Consider the following 5,525-nt stretch of genomic DNA (forward strand, 5'->3'; position numbering starts at 1 on the left):
GTACAAGGGTCCGCGTTGGTGGCGGCAGGGACAGCTCTCACCTCCAGCCCCAGGCGCCACCTGGAAGCAGCGAGGGTAATTTTTTAGACATTAAAAATCACAAAAGTAGTAACTGGCAGCTGCTTCTTGATGTGAAAAACACAACAGAAACACCTGTGGAATTGCAAACACCCCTTTGCTTCATGAAACGCTGCCTCCCTGCCTCCTTCCTTCCCCTTTGCCTGACGCTGCAACCCTCCAGCTGCGGGGTGGTGGCCCCCCTCGCCTGCACAGCCCGGGGCTTTCTAGTAACCAGCAGCGCCCAGGTCATGCTGGGAGACGAGCGCTGGGAGGGAGTCTGGGCCCTGGTCCAGGCCTGCACCGCCTGCCCGCGTGTCCTTGGGCTAGTTCCTCAGTCAGCCTGTGCTCATCTGTAGAATGGGGTTTATCTTAACATTGTCCTGCTGCTCACTTCCAGATGATTCTTGCAAAGCCCTGGGCATACTGGCCCAGTCGGCCTCAGGGAGTGCTCCCTCTTGCATGTCTGGCCTCCAGGGGTCTCATGCCCCCCCGGTAGAGCTTTCTTCCTCTTTCTGCTGGACCCCCAGCCCCTCACAGCCCCAGCTATCTTTATGTCATCTACGCTCTCTGCTGTCAGGCCCACAGTGGGGAGGCCCCCCACACGCACTCTCTCTGCTCACACCTCTGAAGTGGGGTCCCCACAGCCGCAGCTCTGGCCTCCACCCTACCACCCCCCCCACTTGTATTGGTGGCTACCACTTGATTTCTCCATCCGAGCTCCCCCCCTGCACTCCAGGCTGGGATACCCCAGTACACCTGGGTGCCTCCACCTACCTGAGGCCCAAACCTGCCTCACCTCACCAGTCCTTGGTTGGGTTTACCCCCACCCCCTTCCCCTGAGCCCTGTCTTCCCACCCCTCCCCCTTCTTGTCATTCACAAGGTTCCTCCTCAACCCCCAGAGGATTGATGAGGTTAAAGGTTAAGAAAGATCCTAACAAAGCCTCCGCTATCAGAGAACTCCCAAGGCAATGGGCAGAGGCAGATAAGAACAATCCACAGAGGAAAGTGGTTTGACAAAAGGCAGCACAGCACTTGGGGGAGAGGGAGGAGAGGGGCCTACCTGGCCTGGGGGTCAGCCCAGACTTCCCTTAGGACGGCTGGGGGAGCCAGCGCAAGAGTTCACCAGGAACAGACATGAATCCATTTTCATTTTGCAGCAGGGCGCAGGTGGGATGGGAGGCCATGGCTATCACCTGAGGGAAGAAATAAAGATGGCTTGGCCGCAGGCACTCTCACCTGTGGAGACCCCACCCTACCTGGAAAAAAGGGCGTAAACCGCTGTTTCTGAGAGATCTCTCATAATTTTGTGTTCTTTTGAAATTACATGACTACCAAAAAAAGAATTTTAATATATATTAATTATCATGTCTCTCAAAGGTCATGAGGAATCAGAAAATCTTGAATGTCACAAAAACTTAACCTACAGATTGTTCTCAAACTTAATGAATTTTTTTTGAAATCAAATGTTAGCAATTAAAGAAGCAGATGTAATTTACATTTCGTAGCCATCGCAATAAAAATGTGTGAATTTTAATTTTAGACTTCTCATATTTTTGAGCCAATAGCCGCCACCACCACCACCACCCCTGCCCACCAACACCCCCAGACTTCAAATGTTTTGGTAAGACCTTGGCACATTTGTAATGAGCTTAAGGAACTTTCCTGGGCCATCAGAACCAAGCATGCACCAGCCAGAACAGAGAGCACGGCTGGTGACCATTTTCAATGCTTCATTCGGCCTGGGATGGTGACATCAGGCAGGAGTGTAGGGACCTGGGAGAAGCAGAGGGCAGCACCCCCTGAGACTGAGTAGAAGGCACATGGCTTATTCTGCAGGCATTACTTCCAGGCTGCCTGGGGGGCTCAGTCAGTTGAGCGTCTGCCTTCAGCCCAGGTCATGATCCCAAGGTCCTGGGATCGAGCCCCACATCTGGCTCCCTGCTCAGCAGGGAGTCTGCTTCTCCCTCTCCCATTGCCCCCTGCATGTGCTCTCTCTCTCTCTCTCTTTCTGTCAAAGAAATAAATAAAAAAAATTTTTTTAAAGATATTACTTCCTTGACCAAAGTAATACAGACTCACTAAACAAAATTTGGAAAACACAGGAAAGTAAATTAAATACATTGCCCGTAGTCCTGTTACCAGGATCAATGAACATTGATCACTTTTTTTATCTTCCTGTGATTTTTCTTTTCATCGGGATGTTCTTTTTTTTTTTTTAACATAGTTGTCATTACGCCTACAATTTCGTATCCTGCTTTTCCTACTTACCGTATTGTTTCCTCTGTCATCGCTCGCTTTAGCGCACTCTAAAAAGTGATAAAATGTCATCAGGTGGATTTATCAAAGTTCACTTAACCGTTGCCCTCTAGTTGGCCATTTACATTGCTTTCAGTGTTTTGCCATTATAAATTTTTTGTTATTATCAACGATATTGCAATGCATATAGGCATATACGCACCTCAACCTTTTTTGACACTTAGGATTATTTCTTAAGATAGAATCTCAGAAAAAAAAAAAAAAAAGATAAACTCTCAGAAGTGGACCTATGCGGTTAACACACACAAACGCTTCTGAGATTTTTAAATTCATATCGCCAAGTTGCTCCCCAAAGAGGCCTGCATTAACCTACGCTGCCACCAGCAATATGTGAAAATTCCAGCTTTGTGAAGGCTTCAGCTGCGCTGGCTGTTACCACTAGTTATAAATAACTTATTAGGTAGAAAGGGAGCCTGTTTTCTTATGTAAACTTTTTGCTGAGGCTTATCATACACTCAGGGAAGTACACAAATCGTAAGTGAATTTTCACAAAGCAGACTTCTAAGTCACCAGCACCAGCTGGTAGGAACCGAACATGACCAGAACCCCAGAAGCACCTGCCGTACCTCCTTTGGCCCCTCTCCCTCACTGAAGGGTAGTCACCGTTCTGACGTCTTGCACACAGGTTAGTTGGGGACAGTGGCATTGTTATTTTCATTTTTGTGATTGCTAGAGCAGCTAACGTGTTGTTGTTGTTTTCCCACGTATCAGTCAGTGAATTGACTTCCTCTTTTGTAATTTGTCTTTCCAAGTTCTTTGGGAGCTAGTTGATTATTAAGCAATCTCCTAGTATCAAGTTTGGCCCAAGTTGGACTACCGTCATCTGAACACTGTTCAAAACCAGAGAAGTGTGCGTGTGCGTGCATGTGCGTGTGTGCATATGGGTTTATGCTCTCGCGATCCCACTCTGCCAATACTCCTCTTACTTTGTCCTGCTTCTTTCCTGCAAAGCAGGGTGGCGCCTCTGTAGGCAACACCTGGCAGGGGTAACTTCGGTGACAGAGCCGAGCCTAAATAGACTCTGCTCTTCTTTCAGTGTCTGTGAGAATTACAGAAATAGGTCACTGAACCTTTTTAAAAATAGAACTGACACATTCGGGGAAAACATTTTTTCTGCTGAGATAGCATACAGTATGAGATGAAATGATCTCTAGAGGATAGATGAATTTAGACATTTGGTATAAGAAATAAATATCCTTAATGGCAATAACTCACAGGAAGTAACATGTCTTTCATTAGAACGTCTCTAAGCATCATTACCTGAACAACCCGTCTGAAGTTTTCCCGCTTCAGCCCAATGTGGGTTCCTCTGAGGAGCAAGCAGCAGCCTGCTACCCCTGCCCGGCCACACCTGGCAACTGCTGTGGAAAGAGAAGGGCCACACCATCAACTGCGGTCAGTGTTGGTGCCCCCACCCAAGCCAAGAACTCCTGTCTCACTTGCTTGCATTCTCTGTCTTGTGATTATTTGACATTATTTGCATTATTTGACAACCACCTGCTACGCCTGTGCTGTATCCATTCTGCACACCAGGCCGGGTCAGCTGCTGGGGTACAGCTCCATCCCAGCCCTTCCAAGGCCTTCACTGATTTGTGGCAGACCAACCCAGCATCTTTGCCCACGGGATCCCCAAGGGCTGTCTAAGGACCCAGGTCGGGACTTGGGGGCCCCTTTCTGGTTCTCTCCAGAGACATCTCTGGCACACTCATCATGTTGCCTTCAGAAGCCCCACGCTCCCATGGGCAGACACTTATGTCCTCTCCAGGGATTCCCAAAGAGCTGCCTACACTGCCATTCTTGGGCTCCACGAATGAGAGAGGCAAGATCTGTTGGCCGGAGAAGCAAAGCTCGGAGTTACTATGGGGAGGACACTTTGATTCAGCCCCAAGGAAGGCAAGGAAGACACATAAAGAGCTTGGGTGTCCCCAGAGTAGGGGAGAATGGAAGCAAGGGAGGAGAGACTACAGAGCTGGGACAAGACACTTGTATTTCAGGAAAGTCTTGGGCAGCAGGGCGGGAGGTACAGGGCTAGTAGCCCCCGAGCAGCAGCTCGGGGTGGGTGGAGGGGGGAGCAGGAGGCGACCAAGGGAAGGTGTGAGACGTTTCTCAGAAGCAGAATGCACAGGTGAGACCTGAGGACTTTGACATTGGTACCAAGGGAGAAAGACGCGTCAAAGATGCTGACACAGCGCGTCAGAACAAGAGCACAGTTCCTTTTTTCTGACACGTAGCCCATAGCCACTCAGTGAGCATGTGTGGGGTACTTGCCTTGTGTCAGATAGTGTTGTAGGCTCCGGGAATAACGTGTCATTCCTGCCCAAGGGGTCTGGGTGGCCAGAGCAGACAAGAAACACACAAGCAAATTAAAAAGATGATTACCTGTGATCCTAAGTGCTCTTGAAAGGTAATTCATGCTGGGGGGTGGGGGGTGGGGGGTGGATTGTGTGATCACAAAGCACTTTTCTGAGGAAGTGACACCGGAGTTGATATGAAGGAGCCAGTCCGGAGAAGAGCCAGGGCAAGAACATTCTAGACAATCAAAGTCCCCCCTGCAAAGGGCCCTAAGTAGGAACGATGTTGGCAGGTTTGAGGAACAGAAAGAAGACTGCTGTGGCATGACAAAGAGTTTTACAACACGAAATTGTTTTCTGACCTGTTTGCTGAGCTGCCACTGCCTTAGAGTTTCATCTTTGGTTTCTACACACTCCACATCCCTTCTAGACCCTTCCCCCATCTCTTTTCCTCTCTCTCTCTCTCCAGACCAGCTAAGGTAAGAAGTGAGATCAAGAGCCCTGAATCCCTTCTGGGGCTTGGGGAGGGACTAGAACCAGTTTGGTCTTTATAGAAGCCAAATGGGGAGGAGGCCCAGGGAACAGCCTGGCTCCTTTTTTTCAGGTCTGTCATTCTTAACCACTTTTGAAGTATGAACCCCTTTAGTAACCTGATACAAGCTGTGAAAAACATACAGAGACATAATTCTTCTGAACACAACTTTGGGGGTTTGGTGGCTGAGAGGAAAGCTTGCTGTAGACCCCCTGCTAGGGCCTCTCCTTAGGCAGTCCTTTTTAAGCTAACCAAGCCTTTCTCACTAAGGCTGTGTTGCTTGAACAAGAGAGAGGACACACACACACACACACACACACACACA

At 49.0% G+C, this 5,525-nt stretch overlaps 1 long non-coding RNA gene across 1 annotated transcript; it reads left to right on the forward strand.

Annotated features, from left to right (window-relative positions):
* The first annotated feature begins 2,868 nt into the window (after positions 1 to 2,868).
* On the forward strand, positions 2,869 to 3,820 carry LOC119877898. The gene is made up of 2 exons (XR_005384742.1): positions 2,869 to 3,002; positions 3,617 to 3,820. It is a non-coding gene; the product is annotated as an uncharacterized LOC119877898 (long non-coding RNA).
* Positions 3,821 to 5,525: the final 1,705 nt, after the last annotated feature.

This window comes from Canis lupus, chromosome 36 (assembly GCF_011100685.1).
Source record: "Canis lupus familiaris isolate Mischka breed German Shepherd chromosome 36, alternate assembly UU_Cfam_GSD_1.0, whole genome shotgun sequence".
In the NCBI taxonomy this organism is placed as follows: domain Eukaryota; kingdom Metazoa; phylum Chordata; class Mammalia; order Carnivora; family Canidae; genus Canis; species Canis lupus.